The sequence below is a fragment of the Canis lupus genome, chromosome 16 (assembly GCF_011100685.1).
Source record: "Canis lupus familiaris isolate Mischka breed German Shepherd chromosome 16, alternate assembly UU_Cfam_GSD_1.0, whole genome shotgun sequence".
NCBI lineage: Eukaryota > Metazoa > Chordata > Mammalia > Carnivora > Canidae > Canis > Canis lupus.
In genome coordinates this window covers 5962628-5975121 of record NC_049237.1, presented here as the reverse complement: position 1 = coordinate 5975121, position 12494 = coordinate 5962628, and the positions used below count along the sequence as shown (strand labels likewise).

The following is a 12494-nucleotide window of genomic DNA, read 5'->3' as shown; positions in this document are numbered from 1 at the left end:
TTACAATTTTAAAAATTCTCCATAATAAAAATCTAGAGGACACTTACCAAAAATATAGCAAGCTGGGAAATATCTACATTCATAATGAAAGTTTAATCTCTAATATGTAAAGGATTCTTAGAAATGATGAGAACACGATCCACAACCCAAAAGAAAAACAAAAAAGGCAAATACTATGAATATATAATTCACAGAAAAGGGGAAATATAAATGGTTCTTAAACACAGGAAAGGTAGTTGAGCTAATTTATAATAAGAGAAATACAAATTAGAGATGCCTGGGTGGCTCAGTGTTTGAACCTCTGCCTTTGGCCTAAGTTGTGATCCTGGGGTCCTGGGATCGTGGTCCTGGGATCCCGTGGGGAGCCTGCTTCTCCCTCTGCCTGTGTCTCTGCTTCTGTCTCTGTCTCTCATGAATAAGTAAATAAAATCTTAAAAAAAGAGAGAGAAATACAAATTAAGAATATACTGAGACTATTTTTAACTATCCATTTTGGAAAACTGCTAAACATCGAAACTACTTATTTACTAAATTATTGGGGAAATACATTCTCTTACACATTGTAGATGGGAGTATAAGTTAGTATAATTTTTATAGAGGGAATTTGGCAATATCTGTCACATTTAGTATAAATGCATGCACGCTTTGATGCAGCAATGCTCCCTGGGATTTTGGGGTATATCACACCTTCTCACTGATCACAACTTGCATCTTATCCTGTTGGACCTGCTGGGCCTTGAGTCTGATTATATAGATCTGGAAGCAATGAGGGGAAATGGAGTCACTAGTAGGATCATCAGTGCCTTGCAAGGAAGCTAGTAGAGGGGAATCCATTGCAGCCTCTGCAGGGAAGGCTGACCAATTTCCTCAGGTAAGAGAGGAAGAATTGCCACTTTTGGTAAAAAAGATTTGACAGGATTTAGGGGTTCAAGTATCTAACAATCTACACTCCAGATCTCCCCATAATATCAAAGCAAGTCTAGATTAATCTTTGTGTTTTTTGGTCTAGTTTTGTTCCCTGCCCTATCTTGTGTCTCTTAATTCCCTACAGTTTTCTCCAGAAAGCACTTAGTCATAAATCACTTGTGCAAGAACTCACGCAGGCTCTGCTTCTAGAGCTTGGTCTAAGTCGTCTGCTCTTCAGACTGTATCTCTGATCTACATCCTATATTCCTTCTTGAGACATCCACACGGATGTCTAATAGGCATTTCCAACTCATCCTATTTCAAACTGAGCTCCTGATAACTCTCTGACTTCAACATGCTTCTCTCACCACTTTTTCCCTCCCCTGTGTCAGCAGATGGCAACTCCATTCTTCCAGTTGCTCTGGACAAAGCTTTTTACTTTACATTCCACACACAATCACTCCGAAACCCTGATGTTAAACTATTGAACTAGGTACTGAATCGATGTTTAGATAAACTGCTGCTGGGTTGAGGTTTCATATGCAGCAAGCAGCTCCTTCTCCACTGCAATCTATTGAAAGTTGGCTCCCACAAAAGAGTTTGAACAAATCAGGGTTAGAGTTGTCAACAGCTTTCGAAATGAATCTGTAATTCCACCATTTATCACCACCCCCACTGCCCCTACTCTGGTGCAAGCCACTACTGCATCTTGCTTGGGTTATTGCAATGGCCTCCTAACTGGTTTTGTAGCTTCTATGCTCATTTGCCCTTGGTCTATATTCAGCGTGGCAGCCAGCAGGCTCCTTTAAAAATATAAGCCATGGGGCGCCTGGGTGGCTCAGTCAGTTGAGCATCCACACTTGGTTTGGGCTTACAGGTCTCAGGGTTGTGGGATTGAGCCCCATGTTGGGCTCTGTGCTCAGCAGGGAGTCTGCTTCCCCCTATCTCTCTCCTGTCCTTCCCTCACTCACACATACTCTGTCTCAAATAAATAAAAAAATCTTTTAAAAAATAAAAAAGTATGTCATATCATGTCACATGTCTTTCAAAATTCTCCACTTGCTTTTCATCCTTAAGAAAAAGCCTAAATTTTCATAATGAATAGAAATCCTTTAGGATTTTGTTTGCTAGGATAGTTATTTCTGCTACTCTATCCGCTTCTCATACTGCTCTGGTCACTTTGGCTTCCTTGGTGTACCTTGAATAAACCAGGTGTGAGTCTTCCTCAGAGCCTGTGCATTAGATGACCCTTCTGCTTGGAAAGTTTTTCCCCAGATGTGTGTATGGCTCACTCCCTCCTTGCTCCAGGCATTGTCGTGTCCACTGTAAACCGCCATTCTCTGTACTACCATTCCCTGCCCGGTTGCTCTTCCTCAGCATTACCACTGTCTGTCTTACACTTACATTTTTTTTAATCATTTGTTTCCCTCACAGCGATGTAAACTCCACAGGGATAGGGATTTGTGTCTGTTTTGTTCCTCCCTGGTAAGTGGTAGGCACTCAATAAATATTTATTGAAGACAGGAAAGCATTGTCTTGTTATAATTAACTAGATTACTTATTAATGCAAACATTCATTATTTCTATGCCTGTAGGACTATCTATGTCTACTAGAAACTGGATCAGCAGTGAACATTGTCTTATAAACTCAGACCCTTCGGTGATTTTTTCCAGTCCACTGATGTAATGACTAGCCTTCACATTTTCTACAATTTTTGGTAGAGAGAGCTGATTGCTGCCATATTCTTTTACATCTGAACAAGAGTTTATTGAACATCTAGATATGGAAGTCTAGGTATATATCTCCCAGCTATGTGCAATGGGGATATGAAAGTAGAATCTATACATTCCAGAAATCTGCCACGGAACGTATATATACCCCAGTTACAAGGATACAAAATAGTTAAGCGCTTAAGTGCCCATTACCAAGTACTACTAGTTCACATTTGACCCTGGTGTGGAGAGAATTCTAGAATGGAAATTAATCAGACACAGTTGTCCAGCATTATCTATTTATGATGTTTTGCTGCAAATTTTATATGTCTCAAATACATGATATTGGGGCATTTCCATCTATCTTTGATAACACTGTTTGGTTTTGACATCTCTTAATGTCACGGATGGCCTCCTATTCTGAATTTCTATGGACTTACGGCCTGTATCGCTGACGACTCTTGTGTGGTCCACTCAAGTGAAGAAGGCCAATCTCAAGATTTTAAAAGTCTCAAGAATGAGGGCTTGCATGGGCAGAGAGTTGGGAGGGAACCAAACCTTTGAAATCAGGTCAGAATTGTGCAGCAGGGAGTGAGCCAGGACGTGGCTTTAGGTGGCTGTTCACGCGGCTGGCCTCCAGCACAGGCTTGTAATGAATCCAAGTTCCAGTGGTTTGGATGGTCGGCCTTGGTAACAGGTAAAAGCTTTTGAAACTGGGCTTTAGCAGTGGGCAACTGAATGCATTTTGAATTTTAGTAAGCTGAGCTGACGTGTCTTTTAACTATAAATAATACTAATCCTGAACTATAGTGGTAGAAACCCAAGCCTGGGGTGATAGAGAACTCTAAGGGGTGGCAGTGGTTTTTAAGGACTCTTATTTTTCTTTTAGCAAAAATAAATCATTTTTTAGAAGAGGTTGAGTAAACTATTTAAGATACAATATTTACAGAACAGTATTCCTTCTCCATATTGCTCAAGGTGATTTTTTAAAATGAGAGACCACTCCTTTGTCATTAGATGATTATATCACTTACATCAGAACTAAACTGCAATAGGTTTTTTTTAAGGTTTATTTATTTAGGGCAGCCCTGGTGGCTCAGCGGTTTGGCGCTGCCTTCAGTCCAGTGCCTGATCCTGGAGACCTGGGATCGAGTCCCACATCAGGCTCCCTGCATGGCGCCTGCTCCTCCCTCTGCCTGTGTCTCTCTGCCTCTCTCTCTCTCTCTCTCTGTGTCTCTCATGAATAAATAAACAAAATCTTAAAAAAAAAAGTTTATTTATTTAAGTAATCTCTACACCCAACGTGGGGCTCAAACTCACAACTCTGAGATCAAGAGCCACACACTCTTCCAACTGAGCCAGCCAGGTGCCCCTAAGGTACAATAGTTTTGAGAGCAACATGGATTTCTGCCTCCAAGGAGCACTATAGTTTTCCTAGGATATCAGATTAGGACGGAGGTGGGTGGCTGACAAACTCCTTGGATGTACTGTGATTTGGGTCATCACCAGAAGCAGGATCCCTTCTATCCTGTAGGGGTCAGATTCAAGGAAACTATTGTCCTTATTGCTGAAAAGTTTCCAATGGAGGAGAAAAAATAGCTGGTCCAAAGGTTTAGAATTGGGAAGCGTTTAGATTCTAATTCCTTTGTACTGTAACAGAAAAATCCATAAGGAAACTGGGAGAACAGCTGCAAGTCTTAAATTAAAGCCGATGACTGTATTTATGTGAATCAATAACATTTTTTTATATTATCTGCTTTTGTTACATGCATTATTGCAAGCCGAGATTCTACTAGTCTGTTATTTTTTGGGAAAATAATCACTGGCCTTTAGCAGCAAGACCAGATTTTCAGGGCTCCAGAGAACAAGACTGAAGACGTCTTTGTGTGTCCAACATACACATTGCTTCTCAGCATTTCCAAGGTAGACACAAGCACTATTGTTTGCTATCATAGCATTTATATAAAGTCTCACGAACTCAGTGTCCCGAAATAACCAAAAATTCGAAGGCATCTGTAGCAAAATATGTCAGTAATGCAATTTGTAGAAGGGTGACACGTAAAGATTATTTTAAGAAGGACAACAACCAAGCCCATTCATTCAACAAGTATTTCCTTTGTGCCCACTCTGTGGGAGATGCGGAGACCAGAGAAGACAGTCTTTGTGCTCTGAAAGAAAAACATATTTTTCTATTAGGCCAAGAGCAATGTCTGAAATCGAAGCATGCATTTAAAAGATGAGGCCCCCTCTACTGTATTCAGAAAATATGCTTTGAGAATATACTTTATTGTGGCGAAATACACCTAATAGAAAGTTCCCCATTTCAGCCTTTGTAGAGTGTACATTTCTGTGGCATTAGTACATTCCCATTGCTATGCAGCCATCGCCACCATCCGCCTCCAAACTTTTCATCCTCTCCAACTGAAACTCTATCCATTAAACAAAAATGCCCCATTCTCCACCCCCCCTCCCCTCAGCCCCTGGCAACCACCGGTCTACTTTTTTTCTCCATGAATTTGACCACTTTCAGTACCCCACTTCAGCAGAATCACACAATATTTGCCCTTCCGTGTCTGGATGATCTCACAAGCATCATGTTGTCAAGGTTCATTCACGTTGCAGCAGATGTCAGAATTTTCTTCTTTGTTAAGGTAGAATAATATTCCATTGTCCGTATAGACCCCGTTTTATTTGTCCATTCGTTTGTTGATGGACACTTGGGTTGCTTCCACCTTTTGGCTCTTGTGAATAATGCTGTGGTGAACATAGATGTGCAAATAATCTGTTTGAAACCAAGCAAATGCCTTTTAGAATCTGAATGAGGGGTAATGAACACCGTGAGGAAGATTCATTGTGGCACAATGAATTAAAGTATTTATGGATGCTGATGGGAAAGAGCCAGAAACTGTATAACATTCTTCTTCTTCTTTTTTTTTTTTTTTTAATCTAGAGCAGTGAAATAAACACACTGCAGAGTATCTTTGCTATAAAGAATGTGATGTCCTTCAGCTCTGGGGAATAGCCCAGCAGTTGCTCTGTGGAACAAGACCTTAGAACCCTACAGTTTCCTGGGAGGCAATGGTTGGCACAGGCATCCATGGAGCCTGGCTCTCCCTTCCTGGAGTGCAGATGCTGCCAGAAGCTCTAGTTCTCTTACATCAAGAATGGCTTTAAGAGCGCAGAGTTCAAGTCAGTCAGTCTCTACCCAAAATTCAATAGCTTACTTTTTTGGATAAACCTTGATCTGTTTTGCTCTGCCTAACTATGCTATCTAGTCACATTCCTTTGCTTCATTTCAACGCTGGCTCCAACTTCAGAGGTCCTGTCTTATAGCTTGTCTTGTAGGCACCCCTGGAAAGTGAATTGATTTTGCATGGAGGACCTTGCTGGCCTATTCTATCCCTGTGGTTCTATCCCTGTGGTTGTTGTCTTTGACTCACACTACTGGTCCCCCTTTTTTTTTTTTTAAGATTTTATTTATTTATTCTTGAGAGACAGAGAAAGAGAGAGAGAGAGAGAGAGAGGCAGAGTCACAGGCAAAGGGAGAAGCAGGCTCCATGCAGGGAGCCCGACGTGGGACTGGATCCCGAGTCTCCAGGGTCACGCCCTGGGCTGAAGGTGGTGCTAAACCACTGAGCCACCCGGGCTGCCCACTACTGGTCCCTTTTAGCCCTTGCTTCCTTTTGACAGCATCACACTTTACGGACTAGTATGGATTCCATCCTAGTGTCTCCTGGTCATCCTGGTCTTGTAGCAACTGGTAACCCAGCCCTGAGAAATGAAATCACGAAAACCTCAAGAAGGTTCTTTTCTTTGACTCAGACTCAAAATTTGTGAACAGTTTCCATGAATTTAGGGAATCCTGGGGAGTCAGAACCTGAGAACTGGGACTAGGCTTGTCAAGAGTCCTAATCACAGCTGATTGTCCACCTAATCACTGATTCCCAAGGTACAAATTGAGGACCAAACATTGACACTTCTCTCATGCCCCACTCCCTGTATTCTACTACAGACTCTCCTCCTGGCAGAGATTTAGGTAGTGGAAAGTACTAAGATCCCAATTTTGGTCCCTGTCTTGGAAACTAAAGGGCTTCCAAGGCATGAAACTTTTGATGATGATGAGAATCAACCCAATGAATAAGGGCTCTTGGGGGACATGGTGCATGGTCTTGGAGTAAAGATCTGAATTTAAGAATACATTCTTTTCTTCCTTTTATCAATGTTGTGGCCTTGGGAAAGTCAATTACCTTCCCAGGGTCTCAGTCTTCTTACCTGTAGGATGGGAGAAGAGGGTGAAATCCTCGGGTTGTGATGGTGGTGGTCAGATGGTAGTGCCAGTATTGATAGTGGTGTCACATGTATGCGGGGGAGGGGTGGGGCAGATGTACTGAAAGAGTTAGTTGGACCAATTAATCAAATGTTTGATATTTATCTAGAAGATTTGTAGGAAAGCAGCAGTCAGTCTTTGGAAGATTAATATATAATTTTGAATAACAGTGGAATCTCGAACACTGCCTCCATTTCTGTCCTGCTCTGCTCTGTCCTACCTTCCCCTGCCCTATGCCACTTCAATCCTTACTGGTCTCTCAGATCATAGGGTCTTACAGGCTAAGTTCAATGTTTGAGATGAAGTAGAATTATTTAGTCTCCCTTATTTTGTCTACAAATGATTTATTAGTTTTAAAACTTAAATGAACTTTTGCTGTTGTTCTTTTTGATGATACAGGGTTATTGGAGGGAGAAGCAGGCTCCACGCACCGGGAGCCTGACGTGGGATTCGATCCCGGGTCTCCAGGATCGCGCCCTGGGCCAAAGGCAGGCGCCAAACCGCTGCGCCACCCAGGGATCCCGCACTCATTATTCCTTTCAGACATTTTCCTTACATAGAATTGCATTTATACATATGTGTACACAAAATAATATTAATATTTCAGATATTTAACTTTTTACAAAAATTTTTATGTATTATGATTATTTCCTTTTTATGCCATGGCAGACATAAGAAAGCCTTGCAAGAAGTATTGAAAGAGACTCTGAATTTTATATGTGAAAAAGCATGAACAATGGAATGATCAATAATGAACAAAACAGGAGTGCTTTGGTGGCTAGTTGGTTAAGCGTCTTACTCTTAGTTTCAGCTCAGGTCATAGTCTCAGCATCCTGGGATGGAGCAGAGTATTGGGCTCTGCGCTTAGTGAGGAGTCGGCTTGGGGATTTTCTCCCTTTCCTTCTGTCCCTCCCCCGTACTTGCTCTCTCTCTCTTTAAAATAAATAAATAAATCTTTAAAAAATATAATGAACAAAATAATTATTAATTTCTCAGAAAGGATCATTTGTTCTCACAGATGGCACTTTTCTAGGACACAAATATTTTGTGGAGAATGTGGCACAGAACATGAAAAAAATTGGAATCTTAGGAGTAAAAATATTTGACTCAAGAAATGTGCTGAATAAGCAAGATTTTATTTTCAGTCTTTTACAGTAATTTTAAACGGAACCAGGACACAATAAACTTGGTGCTGTCATTTCATTCCACCACCGTGGTGCTCTCCCCCCCAGAACCCAGCAGGACAGTCTGAAAAGGCACAAATTGTGAAGATTTTATTGCAGGCAGGGTTTTTATATCCTTGCTCATTGTTTCGCAATCTGCATTGTGATGACTATCATTTTAAATGTTCCATTTCCTCTCTTCAAAGAGGGAATCGTGGATTGGTTCTACCCTAGATTCTCAGCCAGTGTTATTCTGCATTATAACATTATGTCCTAAGGAGCATGCTCTCATGTATGTTGATTTTATATTTACTATTTTTAACCACTATAGACAATTTTATTATCTAACATTGTTCCAAGGATCGTATTAGCTGAATCTCTGCCATTTGGGGGATATTTTTTATGACTTCTCTATTTTACATCAAAAGTATTAGTGGTTCTCTCTCTCTTTTATAAGCACAAGTCATGTTTATGTTTCTCATGGACATACGTATCTGAAAACAAATGCAATAGCTATCCCATAGCAAAGTGTGTTCTACATTTCTCCATCAACATTTACAGGTATTTTGTGATTGACTCCAGTCTTGTTTTCAGCCCTACCGAGGTATAACTGACCAACAGTTGTAATATATATGAAGTGTGTAATGTGATGATTTAATACGTATACACTGTGAAAGATTCCCATGGTCAAGTTAATCAATATCTCACACAGTTACCTTTTTTTTTTTTTTTTTTTTTTTTGGTGAGACCATGGAAGTTCTACCCCCGGTAAGCCATATATGATCACAAGGGTAAGCAACCAATCGATAACACCATTCTATACCAACACAGCCATTCTATTTTCCACTTTCATTACTATATTCAATAAATGACATGAGGTATTCAACACTTTATTATAAAACAGATTTTGTGTTAGATGATTTTTCCCACCTGTAGTGTTCTGAGCACATTTAAGGTAGGCGAGGCCAAGCTATGATGTTTGGTAGATTAGGTATATTAAATGCATTTTCAACTTAAAGTATTTTTCACTTACAGTGGATTTATCCAGACATAACCCCATTGTGAACTGAGGTCGATCTGGATACCTGGGCATGGAACTTCTGGATCATATGGTAACTGTGTGTAACCCTGGAAGGAGCTGCACCCAAGCAATTTTCCAAAGCAGTAGCACCATTTTTTGCAATCCTAGCAGCAGTGCATGAATGGTTCAGTTTCTCTCTATCCTTTCGAATACTCGTTTGTCCTTTTGGTTTTAGCCACACTAATGGATGTGAGATGGTATGTCATTGCTTTAATTTGCATTTTTATAGTAATAATAATGTGGAACATCGCTTGTGTGCTTATTGGCCATCTGTGTGCCATCTTTGGAGAAATGTCTATTCAAATCCTTTGCCCATTTTATTATTTATTTATTTATTTTTCCTTTGCCCATTTTATTTTTACTTTTATTTTTTACTTTTAAAAAGATTTTATTAATTTATGAGAGAGAGAGAGAGAGAGTGAGGCAGAGGCAGAAGCAGGCTCCATGCAGGGAGCCCGACATGGGACCTGATCCCAGTTCTCCAGGATCACACCCTAGGCTGAATCAGGCAGCACTAAATCGCTGAGCCACCTGGGCTGCCTCCTTTGCCCATTTTAAATTGGATTATATCTGTTTATCGTTGAGTTATAAGTGTTCTTTGTATATTCTGGATGCAAATTCCTTATCAGATATTTGATTTGCAAATGTTTTCTTCCATTCTGTGTTTTTTTTTTTTTTACTTTGTTGATGGTATCCTTGGAAGCTCAAAAGTTTTTAACTTTTATTTATTACACTCTCCCTATGTCTTCTTTAGTCATTTGTGCTTTCAATGTCCTAAGAAGGCTTTTTACTCTTGGTCATGAAGAGTAAAGGTCATGAAGATTTACTCTTATGTTTTCCTCTAAGAGTTTTATAGTTTTATCTCTTATATTTGGTCCTATGATCCACTTCGAATTCATTTTTGTGCATGGTGTCCAATTTTTTCTTTTTTTATGTGGATTTCTAGTGTCTCAGCACCATTTTTGATGCTCACTAAGTTTTTACGAGTCTCAAAAATGAACATATATAAAGCACTTAGAAATACCTGGGGATGCATAGAGCAGCACTGAGTAAATATTAGTTATTATTTTATCATTTATTGTATGGAGCTGTCATATGTCTACTTATCCTTCTGCCTCAAAAGACTATCTTTATCTTCATGCCTATGTGCCTGGCCTAGTTCCTGACAGACAGTACCTGCTGAATGGATTTCGTTGAATGGATGAAAATATATAGAGTTTCTCTGCTGAGACAGTCAGAGGGTAAAGCACAGTTTCAACACTGATGTTCTACTGGGCTTGGCTTGGGTCCCTACCAGAGGGCTTCTCAAAGTTAGAGCACATTGACAGTACCTGCCTTAAAGCATCTCTCCAGAACACACAGAATGCAAACTCTGGATACATTACCCTGCAGAACTAGAATCTTTTCAGCATAGTATTCATTCCTGTGTGACTCTCCTCACCATTTGCTTCTTTCTCCTCTTGTTCCTGAGCATGCACGTAGGGAATGGAATCCCTCCTGAATATCAGAGTCAGCCAAATCTCTTCTGCTGTATCCTTTGCCTTTCAACCCCTCAAAGCTGAAGGTACAAGGCTCACTCCCAGCATCTTCCCAGTCTCTATCCATACAGTTTTCCCACATGATCTCATCTAATGTAATGACTCTAAATACCAAGTAAGTGTTGATGACTCGCAAACCTGTTACTCCAGCCTTACTGAGGTCCAGACTCACAATTTAATTGTCGTCTTCATGTCTCATTTTGGATATCTAACAGGTGTCTCAAACTTAATATGGCCAAAACCGAGTTCCTCCCACAAACATATTCCTCGTCTCAGTAGATGGCTCCATACATTTTCCTAGTGACTGCAGTTAAAAATTTGAGATCCATCCTTGATTCCTCTCTTTTTTTTTAAGATTTTAAATTTATTTATTTGAGAGAGAGAGAGAGCGAGTGAGAGGGAGAGCAAGCACATGGTGGAGAGAAGGGTAGAGGAAGAGGAGCAGAGGGAGAGGGAGAAGCAGACTCCTTGCCGAGAAAGGAGCCCTATGCAGGGTTGGGTCCCAGGATCCTGGGATCATGACCTGAGTTGAAATCAGACTCTCTTTTTTTTTTTTCTTTCTTTAATATTTTATTTATTTATGAGAGAGAGAGAGAGAAGCAGGCTCCATGCAGGGAGCCCGACGTGGGACTCGATCCTGGATCTCCAGGATCACGCCCTGGACTGAAGGTGGTGCTAAACCGCTGAGCCACCAGGGCTGCCCTGAAGTCAGACTCTTAATTGACTGAGCCACTCAGGCACCGCCTTGATTCCTCTTTATCTCTCATTCCCATATCAGGCAAATCCTACTGAATCTGCTTTCAAAATATGCCAGCATGTTATCACTGCTCACCACCTCCAGTGCTTCTACTTGAGAACAAGCTCACGTCTGCCCATGAGTGGTCGGATGCAGTAACCGCTGACTGCTCTCTATCCTTATCTTCCCCTATTCCATTCTCTAAGTCATAACCAAGAGGATCTGTTTAAAAACATAGATTAGGTCATGCTACTCCGTTGTTTTAAACTCTCTATTGGCTTTCTATTATGTTAGGATAACACCCAAATTTCTTACCATGACCAACATGACTTTCTTGATCTTGCCCTTTAAGTAAAAGTTGAAATTTCTACCAGGTGCAAAGATTTAATGATAGGAGATTTCAAAGCAAGCTGCCAGTTCACAATATTCAGGTTTTCAAAGAAAATGGGCATAAACCTGTTCCATAACTGCTGAAACCCTTTGATAAAATGAAAGGGTTAGACAGTGGAAGAGAGAGGATTTTGTGAAGAATAAGTATTTAGAAAAGCTATGTAATGAAACCCAGTCTGTCAAGGAGGTCTTACCTCAAAGCTGGTGGTGCTCCAGAGCTTTCCTGGGGCCACTTGCAAAGCTTACTGTGTTAATGCTTCAGTTGGGAGGTTTGTAGGCTAAGGTTTTGCTCCTGCTTGGGGGGTTAAGATAATGAGAAACAGACTAGCTAACTTTTGGGGCAGAGCCAGGAGCATGTGGCCACATTAGGACTGTGGGGGCATGGTGAGGGCACCAGCTGCAGGCCCCAAGGGAGAGAGCATGTGTGTACAGGTGTCTTGAGATTTGACCAATAGGGCTGTCCTGGTGGAGTGAGGAAATGCCAGCAGTAATAATTTGGAGGCAAATGTCTAGGGGCTGAGGATGGAGTCTCAAGAGATCACCCAAAATAGAAACGCTCTCTCCCCATCAAAGGGAATTGCAGAAGAGAGAGCCCAGTGGGAATCTTCCAGAGCTCCGAAGTTTACTCATGAAGAGGCAT

General features: G+C 40.9%; 1 long non-coding RNA gene across 1 annotated transcript; it reads right to left on the bottom strand.

The window, feature by feature from the left end:
• Positions 1-3916: 3916 nt before the first annotated feature.
• On the bottom strand, positions 3917-12235 carry LOC119869515. Its single transcript, XR_005371214.1, has 3 exons — positions 12049-12235; positions 5153-5401; positions 3917-4787 (listed from the first exon to the last, which is right to left on the bottom strand). It is a non-coding gene; the product is annotated as an uncharacterized LOC119869515 (long non-coding RNA).
• Positions 12236-12494: the final 259 nt, after the last annotated feature.